The following is a 27502-nucleotide window of genomic DNA, read 5'->3' as shown; positions in this document are numbered from 1 at the left end:
ACGTATGTGTGCATGTATGTGTGCTCATGTATGCATGTTTGTATGTCTGCATGTGTCTGTATGTATGTGCGTGTATGTATGTGTATGTGTGTATATGTGTGTGTATGTGTGTGTGTGTATACGTAAGTGTGTACAGGCACATGTTTATATATGTGCATGTATGTATGTTTGTGTGTGTGCATGTGTATGTACGTATGTGTGCATGTATGTGTGCTCATGTATGCATGTTTGTATGTGTGTATATGTATGTATGTATGTATATATGGGGCATGTACAGTGGCAAGGAAAAGTATGTGGACGCAGTGGCGTCACTAGGGTTGGTGTCACCCGGTGCGGTAAGTTATGGTGTCACCCCCCCCAGAAAGCAGACACACACAAAAACACAGGCACACACAAACACTCGGAAACACACTCAGACACACACACAAAAACACTGAGACACACACACACACACAAAAACTCAGACACACACATACAAAATATGTAAACTGCACTTCATTAATTATAAAGCTCATGTCTAGAGCTGCTCCCTGGCTCAGCAGAGCATCAAATGAAAGATAAACAGAGCACTCTAAAATAAATCACTGAAGAAAAGGTTTAGGCGCGCAAACTATGAAAATTCTGCTCTCTGACTCTGTTCCAAGTCTGTCAGTGCACAGCCCCGGGCCGCGTGCCTACCACTTCTTATGGCCAAGCACCTCTGCTCTCTGCCCACCCCCAGATCCCCGCCCTCCTACCTGTTCAGTGTGCACTTAGTGTACCATAACCGTAAAGGTCTGGTGGGCATCATACGTGGCTCCTTCACTTTAGAGACAGTGTCAAACAGTCATGCAGTCAGGTGCCAGGCATCCCCCTCATGATTTCCCAGTTCCCGTTTAGAGAGACATCACAGCAGTGAGTGACTCCACTGCTCCACATGTCACTGAGCAGTGAGCACAGATAGGCAGGCAGGTTTAGGCTAGCAGCGCAACTTTGCAAGCCCCACGGCATGCCCACAACATTCATAGAGAAATTGGGCAGGGGAGGAACAAAGTACAAACAAGCAAAAGCAGCCTGGAAAACTATTTGTTGAAATTGCAGCACTGGCTCAAGGGGCAAAAAAATTGTGTGTCTACAACTTCCCCAGTCCCACCAATGTTCACAAATGCCAGCCCCTCTAATAAAAAATATATGCATCTCAACATTGTATTTTCTTTGAATTTTTTGGTGTCACCCCCTGGAGGGTGTCACCCAGGTGCGGCCCGCACCCCCCGCACCCCCCTAGTGACGCCACTGTGTGGACGCTTTGAAATTAGTTGGTTTTCTGCAAGAATTGGTCATAAAATGTAATTTAATCTTCATGAAAGTCACAAGTATAGACAAACACAAAGTGCTTAAGCTAACAACAAACAGTTATAATCAATCATGTCTTTATTTAAAACATCCCATTAAAATCATAGTGCTGTGGAAAAAGTAGGTGAACACTTGGATTTAATAGCTAGTTGATTCTCCTTTAGCAGCAATAACCTCAACCATGCATTTCCTATAGCTGGGTATTAGACCTGCACAACCTTCAGGAGGACTTTTGGACCACCATTTCTTACAGAACTGTTTCAGACCAGACATCCTAAGATATATGGCTGAGCTGAACATCTCTCTTGAGGTCATTCCACAGCATCTCTATGGAGTTAAGGTCTGGCTCTGACTGAGCCACTCCAAAAGGCAGATTTTCTTTTTTTTTTAAGACATTCTGTAGTCTATTTACCAACACCCAATTTGTACTAAGCTTCAGTTGGCACACAGCCACCATGGACAGTGGACAGATTACTAAGCTTTTTGATATAACTAACCCTTTTCAGCTTTATGTAATGCAACCATTTTTGATCTCAGGTCTTCTGAGAGCTCTGTTTTGAGAGGCATTGTTCACATCAACAGATGCATTTTGTGAATATCAAACTCAAAATGTGTGAGTTCTTTTTACAAGTCAAAGTCTTCCAATCTCATTTCATTAAATCGGACAACAGCTTTGCCAATTTCCAAATCTAATTAGCTTTTGTTGAAGTCATTAGCCTAAGGTTTCACATACTTTTTCCAACCTGTACAAGAATACAATAATTTGAGTGTTATTAATTAAAACAGACTGTGCTTGTTGTTTTTAAGAAAATTTGTACATAAATGCAATCATTTCTAAAGCGTTCACATATTTTTTCTTGCCACTGTGTGTGTATATATATATATATATATATGGGGGGGGGGGGGTGCATGTATGCATGCATGTATGTATGTATGTGTGTGTATATATATATATATATATATATATATACACACACACGTTTGTGTGCATGCATGTGTTTGTGGATACATGTATTGCATGTGTTTGTGGATACATGTATTTGCATGTATGTATATGTATGTGAGTGTCTGTGTGTGTGTATATATATATATATATATATATATATAAAAAAAGTGTGTGTATGTATACGTATGTGTGTGTGAATGTGTGTGTATTTATGTGTTGACGTTTACTGCTACCTATACTAATTCTACTATGTACGCTGCTGCCACCACCAGGGCACATTTAGCATGGGTACCCCTCGGTCGCCCCAACCTAATAGATTTAAAAAAATATATATACAATTTTGTAAAAAAAAAAAAAAAAAACACTGTATAAAAGTAATACTAATAACAGTCTCTTCAGTAATGTGAATCTTATATCAGACAAAGGCAGAACTTAATTAAACATTTACTATGAACATAAAAAAGGACACAGTGCATACATACAAAAAAAAACAATTACACCAAACAGTTTAAAAAAAAAATGGGTGGGAAAAAAATGACATTGAATCATATTCACTCACTACTAGCAAGATAAAAGGTATTTCCTTCCTCAAGAGAGCTTTGACAAAAACATGGAAATCCAGTACAACACAGGATGGCTTCCCACTGAATGATAAAATTCTTAGTTCTCCAAAATATTTTATAAGTACTGTAATATCAGGTTTATCATAAAGGTGACATTAAACAAATGTGTAAATAGTCAGGTTTATTTTAGCTCAATATACAACAAAATCAATCCCCTTTTCGCATTTATGATGGGGCTGTTTGAGCTGTTTTAGTGCTGGACTCCTCCCCCATCGTCATATTTATAAAAAGAGGTGAAGATAAAAAATCTGAGGATGAATAAGCTGAGAGAGTAGCGGTACTGAGACAGAAACATGTAAAATGATATATAGAATTATATTACTGACTGTAAGCATTCACTTAAATGTGGAATTACTGGCTAAATGCCTGTTATGTACAAAGTTCACTGGCTATACAGCCATACCTCGTTTTATTGCACTTCGCTTTATTGCGCTTCACAGATATTGCTCTTTTTATGAATTGAAAGTTTGTGGCAACCCCGTGTCAAGCAAGTCTATAGGCACCGTTTTTTCCAACATATATATACACACATATATATATATATATATATAGTATATATATATATATATATATATATATATATATATATACACACACACACATATACATACAATATATATATATATATATATATATATATACACATACATACATACATACACACACATATATATATATATACATACACACACACACACATACATATATATATATACATACATATATATACATACATATATACATATATATACATACATATACATATACATACATATACATACATATATATATATACATACATATATATACATACATATATACATATATATACATACATATACATATACATACATATACATACATATATATATATATACATATATATATACAAACATATATATATATACATACATACATACATACAAACAACACACAGAGAAAACCCAGCACTCACTTACAAGCTATCAGCTAAGATTTAAAAGCAAAAATGGAAAGGTTAGTTACCGCATCTGGCCAAATGGGACAAGCCCAGGTACCTCGTCAAGGTCCTTTCCAATACCTGGGACCCTAAAACAGCCACACAATGCAAGCTTTCAAATCCAAACAAACTGGGAACAAGGGAAGGGTCACAGGAATATGTAATCACCCTAGATATATACAAAACATGGAAGGGAACTGCGCTCTCATACTAGACCGGGTACACATCCCATGACCCTGCAACATGCTCAGCCCTGGGTGCCACTGTTGCAACTGTGTTGCAGGGTCATGGGATGTGTACCCGGTCCAGTATGAGAGTGCAGTTCCCTTCCATGTTTTGTATATGTCTAGGGTGATTACATATTCCTGTGCACCCTAATACTGAATATGCTTAATGACTGCAGCTAACCTAAATCGAAGGGGGACTCTCTGTATCCCCCTCTAAAAATAGAAATGAAAATAGAATGGTAAGGTTAGCGCTATCCAGCAATTAATATATAAGAGTATAAATAATAATATATAAAAACCACATATATGAAATAAATAAAATATGTACAAAAACCTAAAAAGAAAAGATCATGGTTAAAAGTTACTGCAAGTAACTAAAAAGTCTAAAAACTCAAATAATGGGACACTTGAGCAGTTCATATAGATCCCAAAAGCTTCTTCAGACTTCCAATTCCCCTATGGGTGTGCACTTACTTGAAATGACCTCAATCAGTATGAGGTAAGTAGAGACGTAATCATATATCACAACATCCGCTGTCTGCATAAGCCTCTTGTATGGAATACTGGACCCCCTTATTGGTATGGAGTATTTGCGGTTAAAAACTTTCAAATCCTCTTTCCATAGAGTAGGGTAGAACGGCCTCTGCGCTGCCCCCTTCTCACTCCCACAGTGACAGAACCGGCCAGTGTGACACTAATAGATTCAGCGCTGCGGAATCTGTTGGCGGTCTACAAATAACCGATAATAATAATAATAATACGACTGGAGAAATTTATCATTATTTCTCCTCAGCTCTCCTATAAAGGAAAACTACTTTTTTATGATAAATACGGGCGCACATGTGCGCCTCTCCATTGGCGAGCTGCAGAGAACTGATTGGAGAATTCCCCAAATGATTGATAAACCGAGCCCTTAGGGCTAGATTACAAGTGGATCGCTAATTTATAACGATAAATAACCAGCCATTACAAGTGGCTGGTTATTGTTATTGCAAGCTTGCGGTAGCGATTAGCTCTCCAAAATTTAACCAGAGATCAGATCAAAATACAGTGTAGTGTGGTGGTTTATTAAAATAACAAAAAAGGAGTAGCATTTTTTTTTTTAAATAATAACTGCATGAAGCAGTTATGAGGGTTAAAGTGCCTTTACATTGAGGTCTATGGGGGAACTGGTATGTTCTCTATAAATATATATACTTATATATTTATGTGTTAATATAGACATATAAGCACATAAATATATATGTATATATTCAAATAGATATATATTTTAAATTTGCTGCCCATCCCATCGCTGTGCGACTTACCGCACATGACGGCATGAGAATGAGGCTCCCATTGGAGCCTATGGAAGCACACTCTCGTGAGCGCAAAGCTTCCCTGCAATGCGAACGTCGCATTCGCATTGCACCTAACTTGTAATACCAGCGCACATTTGCGTGCGCTGGTATTACTGAGTGGAGCCCAAATATCGTGCTTGCTTAAACGATAATTTGCGCTTCTCTCGAAATCCTGCCCTATATAGACTACAGTATAGTGTAAATATAATGTCTATATGCATTGCAGAACAAAAAAAATATTTGCTTTATTGTGATGGTCTGGGACCGAACCTGCATTATATCTGAGGTACGACTGTATGTTTCCCAAGTTTATGTGCGAGCGATGAATTGCTATATATCTGCAATATTTCTGTGGGATTTCTAGTTCTATGCTTGCTATCAACTTCTATAATAATTAGCAGCAGTATATATATATATATATACATACATACACACTCACATATACATATATATATATATATATATATACACACACACCTTTATGTGGGAATGCAGATAACATAGCTAACCAACGGCTGTGGAATAATTTGCTATGATCTCTATTTGTGGTTAGTACTGGCTATACACTTGCCCTTTCTACAGGTAAGAGCTGGCTATATATCTGTATTATAATGGATACAGGTTATGAATATGGGGTTGCTGACCCAATTGTACCCTTACCATCTGTATGTGGGAATACCTGACTACATATCAGCTCTCTTAACATGGCTACCCATGGTATGTGAAATTACTGGCTATTTAACGGATTCTGTGTTTACACTAAAAAACCCCCCCACTGATCTTTCAAGTATAAAAAAAAGGGGTATGGCAATGTAACAAGAGGAATACAAAAACACACTAAGAAAGTGTGAATATATTATAAATGGGGGCCTTTGTTGAACAACATTGTGCTAAATTTGTTCCCATAGTAAAAAATTCTATGAATATAAAGATATTTCATATTAGGTTACCTTGTCGCAGCAAAACGTACCCTAGTCACCCCATCCCCTAATAACCAGTCCTCTTCTGCAGAATGATCATTTCAAAAAGAGCTAGAAATTTCCACTTGTCATGCACTAGTGGGAAATTTCAGTGGACGAGTAAGACATTTGTATTTTTAGATTTTTAACATTAAGTGAATAAGTAATTGTTTTCTCTTGACTGGCAAATTATAGTCATATCTTTAAGGGAACATTAACACTTCATCTTTTTGGCATTTTTTAATAGGCTCAGGAGTGTCTATACAGGGAGTGCAGAATTATTAGGCAAATGAGTATTTTGACCACATCATATTCTTTATGCATGTTGTCTTACTCCAAGCTGTATAGGCTCGAAAGCCTACTACCAATTAAGCATATTAGGTGATGTGCATCTCTGTAATGAGAAGGGGTGTGGTCTAATGACATCAACACCCTATATCAGTTGTGCATAATTATTAGGCAACTTCCTTTCCTTTGGCAAAATGGGTCAAAAGAAGGACTTGACAGGCTCAGAAAAGTCAAAAATAGTGAGATATCTTGCAGAGGGATGCAGCACTCTTAAAATTGCAAAGCTTCTGAAGCGTGATCAATCGAACAATCAAGCGTTTCATTCAAAATAGTCAACAGGGTCCGCAAGAAGCGTGTGGAAAAACCAAGGCGCAAAATAACTGCCCATGACTGAGAAAAGTCAAGCGTGCAGCTGCCAAGATGCCACTTGCCACCAGTTTGGGCCATATTTCAGAGCTGCAACATCACTGGAGTGCCCAAAAGCACAAGGTGTGCAATACTCAGAGACATGGCCAAGGTAAGAAAGGCTGAAAGACAACCACCACTGAACAAGACACACAAGCTGAAACGTCAAGACTGGGCCAATAAATATCTCAAGACTGATTTTTCTAAGGTTTTATGGACTGATGAAATGAGAGTGAGTCTTGATGGGCCAGATGGATGGGCCTGTGGCTGATTGGTAAAGGGCAGAGAGCTCCAGTCCGACTCAGACACCAGCAAGGTGGAGGGGAGTACTGGTTTGGGCTGGTATCATCAAAGATGAGCTTGTGGGGCCTTTTTCGGGTTGAGGATGGAGTCAAGCTCAACTCCCAGTCCTACTGCCAGTTTCTGGAAGACACCTTCTTCAAGCAGTGGTACAAGAAGAAGTCTGCATCCTTCAAGAAAAACATGATTTTCATGCAGGACAATGCTCCATCACACGCGTCCAAGTACTCCACAGCGTGGCTGGCAAGAAAGGGTATAAAAGAAGAAAATCTAATGACATGGCCTCCTTGTTCACCTGATCTGAAACCCCATTGAGAACCTGTGGTCCATCATCAAATGTGAGATTTACAAGGAGGGAAAACAGTACACCTCTCTGAACAGTGTCTGGGAGGCTGTGGTTGCTGCTGCACGCAATGTTGATGGTGAACAGATCAAAACACTGACAGAATCCATGGATGGCAGGCTTTTGAGTGTCCTTGCAAGAAAGGTGGCTATATTGGTCACTGATTTGTTTTTGTTTTGTTTTTTGAATGTCCAGAAATGTATATTTGTGAATGTGAGATGTTATATTGGTTTCACTGGTAAAAATAAATAATTGAAATGGGTATATATTTGTTTTTTGTTAAGTTGCCTAATAATTATGCACAGTAATAGTCACCTGCACACACAGATATCCCCCTAAAATAGCTATAACTAAAAACAAACTAAAAACTACTTCCAAAACTATTCAGCTTTGATATTAATGATTTTTTTGGTTCATTGAGAACATGGTTGTTGTTCAATAATAAAATTAATCCTCAAAAATACAACTTGCCTAATAATTCTGCACTCCCTGTATGTCTTGAACACTATGGATAATATTTATCATTGCTATTCTCCAATATTTGCGCCCAAAAATAAGCACACAAATAAATACCTCCAATTTATCATTCAAACATGCACCTAAAATTCGATACGTTTGACTGTAAAATTCTTCTCTGTTTGAGTTCTCCTTGGTGCACAGGTGTGCCAAAAAAGGGTTAAATTAGATTGTTTTAGTTGTATTTCCTATAGTACCCCTCATTAATTCGACTTGTTACAAATTTATCATTTATTTTCTCCTATAGCGGACTGACAGTTCTCCTAAAAATGCACGTATTAAAGTTCTCCATAACTACTGTGGAGAACAGTTTTAGAAATCTATTCTATACTAGTTGTAGAAGCAATGTTAGAAAAAAAAAAGGGCTCAACAAGGCGCAAAAATAACATATAACAAAGCGCAATAACAATGTGTATTGGAGCACAAAAAATATATATATTGGAGTGCAAAAATAATATATTTTGGGCAGCAATAATTATATTCAAAAGGACATAACATATCTATTCGGGTGCAAAAATAATATATAAAAAGAAGAGCAAAAATAGAATAGCAAAATAATTAAAACAGATCTAATTTCATCCGTGACTGTTTTTTTGAAGAGAGGCGAGTGGGGCTGTATTAATATTGCTATTGGTTCATATACCACTTACATGGAGAATAGTTGCTTATTTTATTGATAAATAAGGTGCACACACTAATCAGACTGGAGAAATTTATCTTTACATTTCCTCAGCTCGCCCAAGGAGAAGCGCAAAAAAATTTTGATAAATTTGAGCGCACAGATGCTCTTCTCTAAAGGCGAGCTGAGAACCCAAAAGAATTACCCGGAGAATTATCCTTGTGCTTGATAAATCTTGCTCTATATGGTAGCACTATTTTCAAATGCAAACACTGCTGCCCTCTAGTGTTCAACATTGTATAACACTGTTACAAACTGCTGCCATATAGTGTTAAGAACACCTGCATGCTGCTTAACATAACTAGGTATGCTCTTCAATGAAGAATACAGAAAGAACAAAGTAAATTTGATAGTAGAAGAAAAGTGGAAAGTTTATTTTTTTATTGTATGCTTTGTCTGAATTATGAACATTTAATGATGTCCTTTTAAACACTGTGCCTACTCAGATAGCCAGTGTAAAGTGTACAGACCATAACTAGATATGATCCATGCCTGTGCATGGCTATATGTGAAATAGTAGCAGATTAATACTACAACTTGTGCTTAACCCTTTAAGTGCTAACGACGGCTCTGAGCCATCGCAGATTTTCTCAGTCAGGTGCTGATCACGGCTCAGAGCCTTCGCTAGCACTCACCCACCTTGAGAGCAATCTGGGGGCTCCCATCGACTCCTACCCCAGCAATCGGGCCTGTATAGTGACAGGCATCGCCGGGGGTTCACATTTTGCGCAGTGACGTCACGCCCAATGACGCAACTTTATTGAAAATTTACAATGGACAGTATGGGAAAATGGGGCATGCTGCTTAGAAGCCTGTATCTCAGGCATCTAAGCAGCTACAGACCCCCAAGATCAACTGTATAAGTCTTGGGGATCTGAAAAAAATAAATAAAAAAGTAAAAAAATAATATATATTTAAAAAAATAAAAAACCCTCAAATCCAGCTTAGCACCCAGGTGGGATATTGCTCAGCACTCAAAGGGTTAATATTACATCATATCAAATGTAGAAAAACAAACAAAAACCAAACAAGCATCTTAAAGGGACAGTCTACAATAGAATTGTTATTGTTTTATTATCTATTGATTTGCATTTAGTACTGTGTTGTGCTAAATGTTAAATAACTCCTTGGGCATGATCACAATGTTATCTATACAGGGAGTGCAGAATTATTAGGCAAATGAGTATTTTGACCACATCATCCTCTTTATGCATGTTGTCTTACTCCAAGCTGTATAGGCTCGAAAGCCTACTACCAATTAAGCATATTAGGTGATGTGCATCTCTGTAATGAGAAGGGGTGTGGTCTAATGACATAAACACAATATATCAGGTGTGCATAATTATTAGGCAACTTCCTTTCCTTTGGCAAATGGGTCAAAAGAAGGACTTGACAGGCTCAGAAAAGTCAAAAATAGTGAGATATCTTGCAGAGGGATGCAGCACTCTTAAAATTGCAAAGCTTCTGAAGCGTGATCATCGAACAATCAAGCGTTTCATTCAAAATAGTCAACAGGGTCGCAAGAAGCGTGTGGAAAAACCAAGGCGCAAAATAACTGCCCATGAACTGAGAAAAGTCAAGCGTGCAGCTGCCAAGTTGCCACTTGCCACCAGTTTGGCCATATTTCAGAGCTGCAACATCACTGGAGTGCCCAAAAGCACAAGGTGGGCAATACTCAGAGACATGGCCAAGGTAAGAAAGGCTGAAAGACGAACACCACTGAACAAGACACACAAGCTGAAACGTCAAGACTGGGCCAAGAAATATCTCAAGACTGATTTTTCTAAGGTTTTATGGACTGATGAAATGAGAGTGAGTCTTGATGGGCCAGATGGATGGGCCGTGGCTGGATTGGTAAAGGGCAGAGAGCTCCAGTCCGACTCAGACGCCAGCAAGGTGGAGGTGGAGTACTGGTTTTGGGCTGGTATCATCAAAGATGAGCTTGTGGGGCCTTTTCGGGTTGAGGATGGAGTCAAGCTCAACTCCCAGTCCTACTGCCAGTTTCTGGAAGACACCTTCTTCAAGCAGTGGTACAGGAAGAAGTCTGCATCTTTCAAGAAAAACATGATTTTCATGCAGGACAATGCTCCATCACACGCGTCCAAGTACTCCACAGCGTGGCTGGCAAGAAAGGGTATAAAAGAAGAAAATCTAATGGCATGGCCTCCTTGTTCACCTGATCTGAACCCCATTGAGAACCTGTGGTCCATCATCAAATGTGAGATTTACAAGGAGGGAAAACAGTACACCTCTCTGAACAGTGTCTGGGAGGCTGTGGTTGCTGCTGCACGCAATGTTGATGGTGAACAGATCAAAACACTGACAGAATCCATGGATGGCAGGCTTTTGAGTGTCCTTGCAAAGAAAGGTGGCTATATTGGTCACTGATTTGTTCTTGTTTTGTTTTTGAATGTCAGAAATGTATATTTGTGAATGTTGAGATGTTATATTGGTTTCACTGGTAAAAATAAATAATTGAAATGGGTATATATCTGTTTTTTGTTAAGTTGCCTAATAATTATGCACAGTATCACCTGCACACACAGATATCCCCCTAAAATAGCTATAACTAAAAACAAACTAAAAACTACTTCCAAAACTATTCAGCTTTGATATTAATGAGTTTTTTGGGTTCATTGAGAACATGGTTGTTGTTCAATAATAAAATTAATCCTCAAAAATACAACTTGCCTAATAATTCTGCACTCCCTGTATAACCCACATGAACTAGCAGTCTCCTGTTTTGAAAAGTAAATAAAAAGCATGTGATTAAGAGGCTGCTTATAGTGGCTTAGAAAGAGGCAGAAATTTAGAGGTTTAAATGTTAAGTATATTAATATATCAATGTTGGTTGTGCAAAGCTGGGGAATGGGTAGTAAAGGCGTTATCTATCTGTTTAAACAATACATTTTTTTAGTGTAGACTGTCCCTTTAAGTCAGTTTATACAAATAATTTTTCTCTCTCCTGCTATCTCAACATCATCCAATTATATTATTTCCCACACGTTACATAATCTGTGCAGTGAGGACCAGTGACATATTCACCACTAATAAGAGAGAGCGCATACAATGTTACCAGCCTTCTGACAGCAGAATGAAGCAGCAGGTTAATACTAATAAACAATGCAGACTAAACAGGAATGCATGGGGAAATAAAAACACGCTATTTGCATTTTAGTTATGATAAGTGATGTTATTGTTTCCATCCGTGAGAACTTCACAGCTGCAGCCTTTCATTAAGCGGAATGCGCGTCTACCAACTCCCTGCTCCTCAGTGTGAAGGTGCTAGAAATCAGTTACGGGTTACTGTACAAGAGGGTGTCCTGCACCTAAATAGGTGTCTCCAATTCTCACACTCGAAAACCACACACTTTTCAGAGTTAAATTACAGAAAAAGAGACTTAAAATAAATAATAAAAGTATAGTACAAAGTGCTTTTGTAACATGCATAATTAAACATCTTATATTATAAGTCAAGTGAAGATGAAGAGAGAGTGACCACAAAGGCATAGCTGAGACAGGGACTATCCTTCATAGCCTGAATATAGTGCACGGTCTGCCTTCCAGCAGACAGTGCACTACACAAACAAGATTATACTTCAGTTAAAGGGACGTAAAGGAGCAATAACACAAAATGCTCCTGAATGTGACTTTACCAATGTGCTTAATACTTTAATGGATTTATCTAATATTCACCAGATCAGACATGAAAAACCTCACTGATATTTACAGGGTACTCTCTAAACAATAGGGGCTGTGTCTCATATAGAAACTATTGCAGCATGCTGGAAATGTACATGTTTAGGGTTAGATTGCATGTGGCTCGCTAACTGTTGCGTGCAAACAATAAAGGGGTATATCATGGCTCTTTGCAGCGCTTTGGAAGTAGCGCGTGTATTACATGTTGAAAGTAAACGCGATTGCTTGAGCGCAATCAAATTTAACATGCATCGAGTTAGTGCGACTTCAGAATGTCAAAAAAGTGTCACAAAAACCATTGAAAAATACAGTTACACTCATAATAACACTGTCTAATAAAACATTTTTTTTAAAAATATTGCATAAAAAAGTTACTCAAAGATATGAGGTTGCAGGTGTTAGAAAGAAAAAACCCACAAAGGGCTTTAACATAGAGATACAGACATATACATGTCTAAATATGTATATATGTGTACATATATATTTATATGTATTTTTGTGTTTTACTGTATATTCACTGTACATATTTACAGTTCCTATCGAAATCGCGAAACCTGATGCCCAAAGTGCATATTTTACTTACCTATATTTTCATATAGAAAATAATGTACTTTTTATTATTACATTTATATTTCTTTATATCAGATATATATTCTACATCAACAGTATCAAACTCTATATATCTATAGGGATATATATATATATATATATATATATATAAACACATATATATATATATGTGTATATATATAAACATATATATATATATATATATATATATATATATATATATATATATATATATGTACACATACATACATACATACATACATACTCACAGGTATTTTTAATTCATCAACTGCTTGATTTTATTCTGAATACATCAGAGATTCAATTTTTAAATGGTCATGGTCAATGTTTCGGCCCCTGATTGGGCCTTCTTCATGACAAGTAATATCTATAAGAAAACACAAAAAGAAACATGTAGAGTACATAATATGTGAAAACATACAACAAAGACACTCTTCACCACACGCACAACTTTTATAGTTAAAAAAAAAAAATATATATATATATATATATATATATATATATATATATATATACACAATAAACTGAGATTCATCCAACTGAGAGAGTTTGCAATTACAGCCAGAAAGACACAAAGTATCATATGGACTGAACTCCAGATATGCTAAGGCGCAACTCATAATACAACTGAACCAGAAACAATATGGACGATTACATACTGTATCGCAAGAGGGGACCTATTCAAACCCTGTAGGCACATAGTGCTAAACCCAAAAGAAGAACCATATAGCATTGTGTAACCACCACAGATGCACAAGCTATAGGGCTGTAAATACACCCAGAACTAATCCAATACTATGAGCTCACTCATACCACTATGAATACCACCTCTAGTACCCAGACTGCTGCAGTGGGTTAATAACGCATCAGAGCAAGTGTACACTACTGAATAAGAGTGTTAGAGGTGGTGCCTACGGTGCTCTGACAAAATGCAGAAAGACATTTGGCAGACGGACATTTGGCAGACGGACATTTGGCAGACGGACATTTGGCAGACGGACATTTGGCTGACAGACAGAAAGCTAAAGAATGTTCCGATTTCGGCCGAGGGCAGATACGTTCCAGAGTGCTCTGTTCTAATCAGAGCCTCGGGCGCCGCAACTGCCTCTGGGAACCTTACCATGGGTCCCAGGCCGCATGTTTTGTAATTCTCTGTCTGGGAAACTATCTATCGATCAAATCTATCTATCAAATCTATCTATCTATCGTATCTATCAAATGTATCTATTGCATCTATTGATCTATCTATCTAATCTATGTATCTATCTATCTATCAAATCTATCTATCCTCGTGCCGGACTGTTATGTGACAGCCACTTGTGTTTCGGCCAAATGTCCGTCGGCCAAATGTCCGTCGGCCAAGTGTCCATCGGCCAAGTGTCAATCGGCTAAAAGTCCGGCCACGGGTGCCTACAGCTATCTGTTTAAATAATAAGTGACCAAATTTTAGTGTCTTAACAAATTATCACCAAAAAATCCTAAAAAAAAATTAAAACAATAAAATTTTAGATGTTTACAAATCAAACTCGTTGTGTTCTATATAATAGAGAAATACAATTTAATTTAATAAACACAGCAATGAACACTGTTCACTGGTAGTTATCAGATACCCGATTAGAAATGAACATATAAATACATCATATACGAAAAAATATACATAAGTATAAAGAATCTAAAATAAAAATGCAAAAATCATACACCGATCTGTAACAGTATTGTGAATAACAGTATTGGGAAAATGTATATATACTTCCGTTTAAAATACAATATTAAAATTTAAAAAGTATAATTTGACACAAAACGGCTCTAAAAAAAGTTTTAAAAAAAGTTGCAGCTGAAAAATTTAGAAAAATTATGAAAAAATACGTCTAATTTTAAAAGTCTCAATTAAAATCTCACATTGGTTGTATTCCTCGTGTTATTAGGTGGCAAATAATGTTTGTAAAGATACAATGTGCGCCTTGATTTATGGTTATTGGTCAAATAGTTACACTGTGCACTTTATTGGCAATACTATCAGAGCTTATAATAATACGACTAAACGACGAAGTATAAAACGTCTTTTAAATGGTTATCCCTTTGAACTGTGCAACTATTGACTAGTGAAACTTATTGACTCTTTCAGAGTTGGAATTCTCTCTGCTCGGTAGCTTAAACTGGGGCTTTAATTCAGGTAAAAACAAAACTTTCGAATGTTCCTTCTGATCAAAGTGTTCTTTCCCCTTGTATATCCGCAGGATGTGTATATAATAAGGTGGCTCAAATTTTCTTACCCTGCTTGACCGGGCTCGCTCAGGTAGTAGCGGCGTCCTTAGACTCTTACCGGATGTGGCTGAATTTCTCAGCAACCAATCCTTATGCTTGTCTTCTTGTTTGTTGTGAATTCAAATCTCACCTCTCAAAGGTAATCAGGGTTAAGTGAGTCTCCTATCGCCTAATGTGAGTGTTCTGCTACTATAGCGTTCGTTGCTCACAATAGGGCGGTCTTGGGAGTGCTGATGCTCACGCTAACTGGCCAGTAAGTTTAGAGTTATGAGCTGGAGCTGGTTCTCTTCTACGCATTTCGGCTCTATGACTTGACAAAGGCTTGCAGTCACAGACTGCAACAAACTATTTTTAAAAAAAAAATTAGGATTTTTTTGGTGATAATTTGTATACACTAAAATTAGGTCACTTATTATTTAAACAGATAGCCGTAGGCACCACCTCTAACACTCTTCCTCTTTGTCCAATACCTGTTGCATATTTGTGAGATTTTGCAACTATTGAGGTTGGCAATTCTGTTTTCAGTAAACAGTTTGATATACACAAACCCCTTTTTGTCTTTAAGTGTACACTACTGCTCAGGCCACTCACGAAATCATGACCTGATCAGGGGATTACAAGCACGATTCAAAACAGCTCCCCTGCAGAAAAGTGTCTAACAAAAATACAAACCTACGAAAGAAAAATGTGACTCCAAAGAGATAGTCTAATCTCCACTCACCGTACCATGTCCGATCATATCCAACACACACAAGAGCCAACAAAACAAAACAAAAAAAAATGATAAAAATAATGCGTGATATCTAATGCATTAGGAATGCTTACCATAACTCAGCAATTCAGGCCGTGCTCCGGAAAAGACAAGCCAGAATAGCAATAGTCAGAACTAGCAATCTGCCCCCTCCCTAAGTAGCGTCTCTCTCATGATTAGGAGACAAGTGCCAGCTGACTGTAGACGAGAGGCATAGTCCCCGCCCACAGAGACAGGTATACGGAACCGGTGTGCGCGCATAATGCGCTTACAGTGAGAACACCGATAGAGTATATACAACATTAACCTTTCACCGCGTCATAAAAACAAACTCTATTCACAAAAGTGCTGCAATTCAATACAGACAAACGGATCGAGCCCTGCAACAAGGAGAATGCAAATTAAAACCAACAAGGAACCACAACAATATCATAAAAAAAACAGTGAACCCATACTGAGCTCATGTAACAGGAAACACACGTATCCAAACCACCAGTTTTATCAGAAGTTTCAGACATCCCGTGAACAACCGGCAGTGAGAAACCAATCACCTAGCTACGATTCTTACCTTTATTATCAGCCAAGTAGCCAACGCTCAAAAATATATAGCAATACCAGTGAAAAGTCACAGAATATAAGTGCCATCCATAAATGGCATAGAGGAACCTACAGCAACCTTAGTAGGGCAAAAAACTAGGCAACTATACCACAGTCAACCCACCAGGTAAACTAATAAATGGATCCGTCCGTCAAGAATCAAAATCCAAGCCAGCACAAACGCTCAGTCCGAATAAAAGACCAGGATAGTCAGACAGGAAAAAGATACAACGTTATAGGGTACACACAGCCCCAGGAGCTCAAACTAAAACATCAGCCACAAAAGTCTACAGTAGACCTAGTCAAGCCATCTCACAGCTCTGACCATACTTTGAATAGAAACCACCTCACAGTGAAGACAGTGCAGATAAATCACAAGGAATATAACAGACCCACATAGAAAAAAACAAAATCAATAAAAAAAGAGAATAATCATTGTGCACATTTAGGCCATCAGGTGTATTCAAGTGTATTCAGTCTGAAGATCCAGAGTGTTTCACATCGAAGCAACTCTGTGTCCACCTCACTTGAGGGGGGCCACTCTATCGATAAGCATTGCTCCAGATGGTAGGCACAGCCATGGGGTCAAGCTTAGCCCCTTTGTATGCCAACCTATTTATGGCATGGTTCGAGGGCCAATACATCTTCACAACATCAACAAGAATCCCAATGTTCTATTGTACCGCAGGTACATTGACGATCTCTTCATGGTCTAGGAGGCAACCAACATGAACTCACCCATGTTGAAAACTACTCTTTAGTCTAAACCCACAGACCATAACACCTTGCTACAATATAGCAGTTTCCACCCAACACAATTAAAGAAAGGTATCACAAAGTCACAGTTCCTGAGGTCATTTGGAACAATTCAGACCCCAACCTTAAACAGACACAGTTGAACGAGATGAAAAATAAGTTCCTAGAAAGGGGCTACGGCCTAAATATGATTAACAACATATTGAGTGAACTGATGCACCTTGATCAATCAGTTTTACTACAGAGGAGACATAAGGATAGCAAGGAACAGAACAATCCAACTATCAATTTCATCACTAAATATACTCCAGTTACTAAAAAAGTTGGTGAGGTCCTCAGGAGAAATTGGCACTTGATCAGAGATGACCGGTCTTTACCGTTCAAGGATATGCCACCACCCAGAGTGGTTTATAAGAGTGGATGTAGTCTAAAGTCACTACTAATGAAAACGGATCCATGGCAAAGTGAAAAAAACGTGACTAGCCAAGACCAAAAATAGCTGCTACAAATGTGTCAGCTGTGTGACTTGTAGTACCCTGCTGACTGGCCAGAAATTCCACAATCCGAATTCAACAAAAACATACTGGATCAGACACCGACTTACATGTACATCACAGTATTTCTTCTCCTGTCCATGTGGTCAATTCTATGTGGGCAAGACCAGCACATCTTTCCGTGAGAGACTAGCTAACCAGAAGAGTGCCATTCGGGCAGCTTTCAAAGAGGGTCAATCGGACCAGCCGGTTGCCAGGCACTTTTTGGAACTGAAACATCCTATATCATCCCTGAGAGAAATGCTTATCGATAGAGTGGCCCCTCTCAAGAGAGGTGGAGACAGGGACACAGAGTTGCTTCGATGTTAAACACGCTGGATCTTCAGACTTAATACACTTGTGCCTAATGGCCTAAATGTGCACCTTGATTATAAATTTTTTTTTTTTTGTGTGGGTCTGTTATATTCCTTGTGATCCATCTGTACTGTCTTCATTGTGAGGTGGTATGGTCAGAGCTGTGAGATGGCTCGACTAGGTCTACTGTAGACTTTTTTGGCTGATGTTAGTTTGAGCTCCTGGGGCTGTGGTACCCTATAATGTCATAGTTTCTTCCTGTCTGGTTATCCTGGTCTTTATTCGGCTGAGTGTTTGTGCTGGCTTGGATTTTGATCTTGATGGTCGGATCGTTTATTAGTTTACCTGTGGGCTGACTGTGGTATGGCTGCCTAGTTTTTGCACTAAGGTCTGCTGCGGTTCCTCTATGCCATTTATGGATGGCACTTATATTTGTGACTTTTCGCTGGTATGGCTATATATTTTGAGTGTTTGGCTACTTTGCTGATAATAGGTAAGAATCGTAGCTAGGTGATTGGTTTCTCACTGCCTGTTGTTCCGGATGTCTAAAACTTCTGATAATCTGGTGGTTTGGACACTATGTTTCTTGTTACATGAGCTCAGTATGGGTTCACTGGTTTTTGAATGATATTGTTGTGGTTTCTTGTTGGTCTTAATTTGCATTGTCCTTATTGCAGGGCTTGATCCGTTTGTCTGTATACTTCAGTCTCTGCGCTGAACTGCAGCACTTTTGTGAATAGAGTTTATGTTTTTATGACGCGTGGAAGGTTATTGTTGTATATATTCTATCGGTGTTCTCACTGTAAGCGCATTATGAGTGCACACCGGTTCCGTATACCTGTCTCTGTGGGTGGGGATTATGCCTCTCGTCTGCAGCCAGCTGGCGCTTGTCTCCCAATCATGAGAGAGACGCTACTTAGGGAGGGGGGAGATGCTAGTTTTGACTATTGCTATTCTGGCTTGTCTTTTCGGGAGCACGGCTGAATTGCTGAGTTATGGTAAGCATTGCTAACGCATTAGATATCGCGCATTATTTTTATACATTTTTTTTTGCTTATGTGTGTTTTGGGTATGCCCGGACATGTTAGAGAGTAGACTATCTTTGGAGTCACATTTTTCTTTCGTAGGTTTGTATTTTTGTTAGTTAGTTTTCCATTTACTGGTACTTGTGATAAGACAGGGAGCCTGATCATGTGAGTCTGTTTAGCTGGTTATATGTGTATATAATGACGTTGCTGAAGACATCGGTAGTTAGCGGGTCATGTTTGCCTCCTTAGTGATTTAATAGTTTTGTTGGTGTTTGTAGACGCCAGTAGTCTCCTTATAACTAGGGGTTGGAACTGCCATATGGTTAACAGTTTCTGCAGGGAGTGCTTGTAATCCCCTGATCAGGTCATGATTTTGTGAGTGGCCTAAGCAGTAGTGTACACTTGCTCTGATGCTTTATTAACCCACTGCAGCATTCTGGGTCCTACAGGTGGTATTTATAACGGTATAAGTGAGCTCATAGTATTGGATTCGTTCTGGTTGTATTTACAGCCCTATAGCGTGTGCATCTGTGGTGGTTACACGATGCTACATGGTTTCTTCTTTTTGGTTTAGCACTATGTGACTACAGGGTTTGAATAGGTCCCCTCTTGCGATACAGTATATAATTGTCAATATTGTTTCCGGTTCAGTTGTATTATGAGTTGCGCCTTAGCATATCTGGAAAATGGAAAAGGAAGAAGAGGGCGACTCCTAGTGCAATACAATTAAATGTATGGACCCCGTAAGCAGATCCCAAGAAGATGGGTGCGCACACGATAGTGCCTTAGCATATCTGGAGTTCAGTCCATATGATACTTGTGTCTTTCTGGCTGTAATTGCAAATTCTCTCAGTTGGATGAATCTCAGTTTACTGTATACATATATTTTTTTTAACTATAAAAGTTGTGCATGTGGTGAAGAGTGTCTTTGTTGTATGTTTTCGCATATTATGTACTCTGCATGTTTCTTTTTGTGCTTTCTTATAGATATTACTTGTCTTGAAGAAGGCCCAATCAGGGGCCGAAATGTCGACCATATCCTTTAAAAACTGAATATCTGATGTTTTCAGAATAAAATCAAGCAGTTGATGAATTAAAAATACCTGTGAGTGCCCTTCTTGGTATCAAGGATTTATATACACATTTTTGAGGATTGCACCCAGGTTCTTGCTACAACACATTGGTTGCAGTGCTGGGCTACCGGCTAATTGATATATATATATATATATATATATATATATATATATATATATATATATATATACCAGATATATAGAAATATGTATTTAAGTATAAATAGAACATATTCTACTATGTGAACAACATTGTAATTTGAAATATTAATAACTCATGTTGGGTGTAATGCCCTTGACTATACGCAGTCGGGTTAGCAAGCGAGCATGTGTGTTTTCGCGTTCCATTGACTTCTACGGGAGAAGAAGTTAAAAAAGGGACACTGAACCCAAATTTTTTATTCCTTGATTCAAATAGAGCATGCAATTTTAAGCAACTTTCTAATTTATTCCTATTATCAATTTTTCTTCGTTCTTTTGCTATCTTTATTTGATAAAGAAGGCATCTAAGCTAAGGTGCCAGACAATTTTTGATTTAGACCCTGGACAGCACTAGTTTATTGGTGGGTGAATTTATCCACCAATCAGCAAGAACAATCCAGGTTGTTCACCAAAAGTGGGCCGGCATCTAAACTTATATTCTAGCTTTTCAAATAAAGAAATCAAGAGAATGAAGAACATTTGATAATAGAAGTAAATTAGAAAGTTGCTTAAAATTGCATGCTCTATCTAAATCACAAAAGAAAAAATTTGGGTTTAGTGTCCCTTTAACGTGTTCACAATATTTTTTTGTTCGCATTCGGGTTTGCACTCATGTGCAAACTTTTTACTTTCAACATGTAATACAAGCACAACCAGCCGTGTGCAAAAGCCTCCGTCTAGCGAAGTTAATGCGCAAGCAGGAACGCTAAATATCTCTCTAATCGTAATCTAGCCCTTTACTGAAATTAGCAGGAATAAGGGTGCGCAATTTCAAAATGAATTCCTGCAGCCAATACAAATCAGATTACTCTGCTTTCAGCATACGGTATCTCACAAGGCCTCCATATTCATATACAGTGAGGGTAATGGGTAAGAGTATTTTGACACAATATCACCACTTTTCAGTTTGCAAGATAAAAAGCAAGATCTGCAAGTAGAAAATGCACCACACCCAACAGAGAAATGTCATCAAAGGCCATAGATGACATTTCTCTTTTCAGCTTACTAGCAGAGAAAGGGAAACTTATTTTACAATACAACAATATGTTCAAGTATGAATTTCATGGCGTTTTGTGCAGCGTATTTTTATTACTTTATTTACTATGTGAATCAAATACATTTTTTCCTGCGTAATTTCAATATTAATTTAATTTTTAGCACAAAATACGATGTTTGCAGAATTATTTGATTTCATTATTTTTATTATTAATTTCTTAACATTTGAAATTACAATTTTTGTGAGCCCTATTGCAATGTTTGCCTACCCTATGCATACTTATACGAAGGGAACAGCCCTTTGTGAGACGCACTGTTTTCAAGATATTCAGAGAGAATTCCAATAGGGGCTTCATGGTACGTACTAGTGAAATTTCTTACAGAATATTAAAGGGATAGTAAAGTCCAAATTAAACTTGCACGATACAGATAGGGCATGCAATTTTAAACAACTTTCTAATTTACTTTTATCATCAAATTTGCTTTGTTCTTTTGGTATTCTTAGTTGAAAGCTAAACCTAGGTAGGCTCATATGCTAATTTCTAAGTCCTTGAAGGCCGCCTCCTATTTGAATGCATTTGACAGTTTTTCACAGCTAGAGGGCTTTAGTTCAGGTGTTTCATATAAATAACATCGTGCTCACGCACGTGGAGTTATGTAAGAGTCAGCACAAATTGCTTGAAATGCAAATCTGTCAAAAGATCTGAGATAAGGAGGAAGCTTAGATACAAGGTAATTACAGAGGTAAAAACTATATCTCTATAACAGTGTTGGTGATGCAGAACTGGGGAATTGTAAATAAAGGGATTATCTATATTTTTAAACAATAACATTTTTGGTGTTTACTATCACTTTAAGAGCCCAGAAACTAATCAGGCCTATAGTTAATCGGAGGTCAGTAATACAAAAATTATTTAGATTTTATCTCACAAATATTCCACACACACTAATTAAAAGTACAGTCTACTTAAAAAAATAAATATTGTTTAAAAAAATAGATAAGCCCTTTATTACACATTCCCCAGTTTTGCATAACCAACACATTATATACTTTTTACCTCTGTGATTACCTTGTATCTAAGCCTCTGCAGACTGCTCCTTATCTCAGTTATATTAATATACTTTTTACCTCTGTGATTACCTTGTATCTAAGCCTCTGCAGACTGTCTCCTCATCTCATTCCTTTTAAAAACTTGCATTTCAGCCATTTAGTGTTTACAAAATCACATGGGAGTGAGCACAATGTTATCTATATGTCGCACACGAACTAGCACTGTATAGCTGTGAAGCTAATAAAATAAGAGAAAGTTATCAAGGGCTTAGAAATTAGCATATGAGCCTACCTAGGTTCAGCTTTCAACAAAGAATAACAAGAGAACAAAGCAAATTTGATGATAAAGGTAAATTGGAAAGTTGTTTAAAATTGCATGGTCTATTTGAATCATGAAAGTTTAATTTTGACCAGAGCTGTGTAGTCCCTCTCGGAGATCTGTTCCCATCAGACCGCCGAACACAAAGGTGGCCATTTTTTGTTTTTGTTTTTAAATTTTACTAGATAGTCAGCTGAAATATTCAGTCAAATACTGGACACTTAGCAATCATAATCACAAAGCTTAAAGGGACATGAAACCCAAAAATGAACTTTCGTGATTAAGATAGAGCATACAATTTTAAACAACTTTCTAATTTACTTCTATTATTTAATTTGTTTACTTCTCTTGTTATCCTTTGCTGAAAGGTTTATCTTTGCAAGCTCAGGAGCAGCAAAGAACCTAGGTTCTAGCTGCTGATTGGTGGCTGCATATATATACCGATTGTCATTGGCTCACCCATGTGTTCAATCAGCAACCAGTAGTGCATTGCTGCTCATTCAACAAAGCATACCGAGAGAATGAAACAAATTAGATAATAGAATTAAATTAGAAAGTTGTTTAAAATTGTATTCTCTAGCAGATTCATTAAAGAAAATTTTTGGGCATTATATTTTGTGTTTTGCAGTACTTTGTAATTTATTTATTTTTATCCTCATCTTTTTATGTTTAAAAATCAATCTTCAATTCTAAATGAGACCTGGAAGATGTATAACTAGGCAGTTGTTTAATGAGTCATTAAAATATGTCATCTATAGGGATATTTCTTTAATGAGAATAAATTACGTGAAATCTCACATGAAGTGCTATAAAACCCTAAACGCTCTACGCATTAGAGAATACTGAATGACTCATCATAACAGAGATAGCTGTTCTTAAAAGCTTGTCATTCTTAGAAGTTATCAGAGATACAGTGTAGGCATCTTATATTAAAAAAATCCTCATATAATTTACTGAAGTTCTGAGAGGCTTTCGAACCACGGTTCTGAATTACATTAAATAAGCTCTTAGTATATGTTTGACAGAGCCCCTTGCTGTGCTATATATAAAGCAAATTATTATGTTACAATATAACACAAACAGTATTGTAACAAATAAAGTAAATGCTAGTGAGACAGCTAGTACTGCCAAGTGCCAACTACAGTGCACAGAAAGGGTAAATGCTGGGAGAAATTAAAGGGTCATTCAACACTTTGAGATGGTAATATAAAATGATAAATCGTATATAGAAAAAATACTTTTGTTATTTATTTTCCCCCCTTTTCCGGTAATTCCATTCTGAAATTGTGAGCTTTTCAGTTCCTGTTAGAAATGGAAGTGCAGAACACTGTTATATTCCACACAGCCATTGGCTGCACACTCTAGTGACCTATTTATAACTGTCCCTAATTGGCCACAGCAGAGAAGGTAACCTAAGTTACAACATGGCAGCTCCAATTGTTTTATAGACACTAAAACAGCTAATGAAACCTTAAAAATACATATACAAGTCCAACAATCCACTAATATTAGTTTTAATTGTGTGATGTTATATATATATATATATATATATATATATATATATATATATATATATATATATATATATATAAAACTGAGTGTGTAGCTATTTTAGTCAGGTGTAAGCGAATAAGAGAAAAAACTAAATCAAATCAATATTTGGCGTGACCACCTTTTGCCTTCAAAACAGCATAAATTATTCTTGGCACACTTTCACAGAATTTTTTTTAAGGAACTCGGTAGGTTTTTCCAAACATCTTGGAGAAATTTACCACAGTTCTTCTGTGGATTTAGGCAGCTTCTGTCTCTTCATGTAATGCCAGACAGACTTGGTGATGTTTAGATCAGGGCTCTGTGAGGGCCATACCATCACTTTCCAGGTCTCCTTGTTCTTCTTTATGCTAGAGATAGTTCTTAATGACTTTGGCTTTATGTTTGGGGTCCAGACATCTCAAGTCTTCCGGAAGCTCCGGGAGTCTCCTGCATTCAAATAGCTGCTCCCTGACACCCGCAAATCAATTGGACTATCCTGGAAGGCAGCTAACCCATATGGTAATATTATTTCTTCAGCTAGTAACAGAGCATGCATAACGATTTTTTATGTGATGACAACACAAAACAAATCGTTATGCACGCTCTGTTACTAGGCAGTAACTAAAGGTTGTTTGGTCTCTCACTGTGCGATCGCATTTCCGTTCTAGTTAAGTTTTCATGATTGGCTGCTGGCTGCTTCATTCATTGCATTCACTGTTCCACTTCCTGTGTTGCTGTGGTAACCACCCGGTACAGCTAGTCATACTTACTACACCGAGGATTGAAGTAAGTAACGACATGATATATCTGCCAAGTATCTTGAAAAGGCATTTAAAGTGATGTGATCATTTAAGAGAATTATTAAACCAAGTTAAATATAACTCAAATGCACAATAAATAATATTAACAGTCAAGGCAGGCGGCCGGTTAAATGTTTGTGTGTAGTTAGAGAAGGATGAAAAAAAATACTGCCAGTAGTTTATTTCATCCCTCTTTTTTTTTGTGGGGGGGGGGGGGGTACCTCCCGGAAATTAGTTTTTGCAGGTTGGGATGTCTGGGGGTCGTTGTCATGCTGCAGAATACATTTGAGGCCAACCATATGCCTCCCTGATGTTATTGCATGATGGTTGGAAAAGTATCTGAAGGAACTTCTCAGTATTGAGGAGACCCTTAAAGGGGCAGTCTACTTGAAAATTGTTATTGTTTAAAAAGATAGATAACCCTTTATTATCCATTCCCCAGTTTTGCATAACCAACAGTTATATTATAGGGACAGTCAAATGAAAATTAAACTTTCATGATTCAGGTAAGCATGCCATTTTATATAACTTTCCAATTTACTTTTATCATCAAATTTTCTTTGTTCTCTTGGTATTCTTTGTTGAAAGCTAAACCTAGGTAAGCTCATATGCTAATTTCTAAGCCCTTTAAGGCTGCCTCTTATCTCAGAGCATTTTGACAGTTTTTCCACAGCTAGCAAGCATTAAGTTCACGTGTGCCATATGGATAGCATTGTCCTCATGCACGTGGAATACCTTATGAGTCAGCACTGACTGGCTAAAATGCAAGTCTGTCAAAAGAACTAAAATAAGGGGGCAGTAAGCAGAAGCATGGATACAAGGTAATCAATTAATATAACCGTTTTGGTTATGCAAAACTGGGGAATGGGTAATAAAGATTATCTTTTTAAACAATAAAAATTCTGGAGTAGACTGTCCCTTTAACATGCTTTTTACCTCTGCTCTCACCTTGTATCTAAGCCTCTGCAGACTGCTCCCTTATCTCAGTTATTTTGACATACTTGCATTTTAGCCCATCTTTGCTGACTCATTAATAACTCCACAGCAGTGAGCACAATGTTATCTACATGTGAAAAACTGTCAAAATGCACTGAGAGGTGGCCTTCAAGGGCTTAGAAATAAGCATATTTGACAACCTAGGTTAAGCTTTCATCAAAGAATACCAAGAGAACAGAGACAATTTGATTATAAAAGTAAGTTGGAAATTTGTTTAAAATTGCATGCCCTATCTGAATTATGAAAGTTTAATTTTGACTTAACTGTCCCTTTAACTTTAGACTTGGGAATATGATAGTGCGAGTTTTAGACATTATCTGTATGTAATGTCCCTTGACTGGTTTTTCTGCTGCAAACCACATTGTTCTCTACAAACAACTGGTAACAATAGCCAACGCATTTCATGTTAATAATTGTTTACTTAATAACAGCAATGTCTTAGATTCAAAGTATAAAAAACAAAACTTAATTTGTCTCTATTGTCAATTTATACACGGAAACAAGTTCATACCACTTTATTATTAATAATAAAACTATAGAACACACCTGTGACAAATATTTTAACAAGCTTTTATTAGAGAGCTATTCTTAATATTAAAAATATTACTTTAATACTATAAATATGTGCAATAAAAATAAGCCTTTGTGTTGATTGCTGGCCAGGCAAAGAACATTCTCTGAAGAACTATATCATGGACACAACACAATATAATGGGAATAAACCAAAAGGGAAGAAATTAGAAAACACCCCATGGAAAGGATTCAGTTATAATTGAAATGGCAGGGCACTGCAGAATATTTGTGCTAATTTATGTAGTTGTTGAAATCTCACAGGAATTGTTTGTCAGCACAAACATATAATCAGACCATAGAGAAGGCAATGTTTTTCAATTTAGTTCTGTTGTATAATGTGCTTTATTCTCTTGGTATCCTTTGATGAAAGCATACCTGAGTATGCTTAGGAGAAGAAATGCACTTCTGTGAGCTAGCTGGTGATTGGTGGCTGCAATCATATAGCTTTGGCCAAGTAGTGCATTGCTGTTCTTTGACTTTGTTGCACA

General features: G+C 37.4%; 1 protein-coding gene across 3 annotated transcripts in view; it reads right to left on the bottom strand.

Moving 5' to 3' along the window:
* Positions 1-27502, bottom strand: part of RAB27B (RAB27B, member RAS oncogene family) — a 584254-nt gene that overhangs the window by 33854 nt on the left and 522898 nt on the right. The window contains exon 2 of one of the 3 annotated variants that reach the window (XM_053701126.1): positions 13476-13594. The exons of the other annotated variants lie outside the window; for them this stretch is intronic. The gene's annotated coding sequence lies outside the window, so the exon portion shown is untranslated. The remainder of the gene's footprint in view (positions 1-13475; positions 13595-27502) is intronic. 3 annotated transcript variants of the gene reach the window in all.

The sequence above is a fragment of the Bombina bombina genome, chromosome 2 (genome assembly GCF_027579735.1).
Source record: "Bombina bombina isolate aBomBom1 chromosome 2, aBomBom1.pri, whole genome shotgun sequence".
NCBI lineage: Eukaryota > Metazoa > Chordata > Amphibia > Anura > Bombinatoridae > Bombina > Bombina bombina.
The sequence above is the reverse complement of the archived record's forward strand: the minus strand, read 5'-3'. Positions and strand labels throughout refer to the sequence as shown.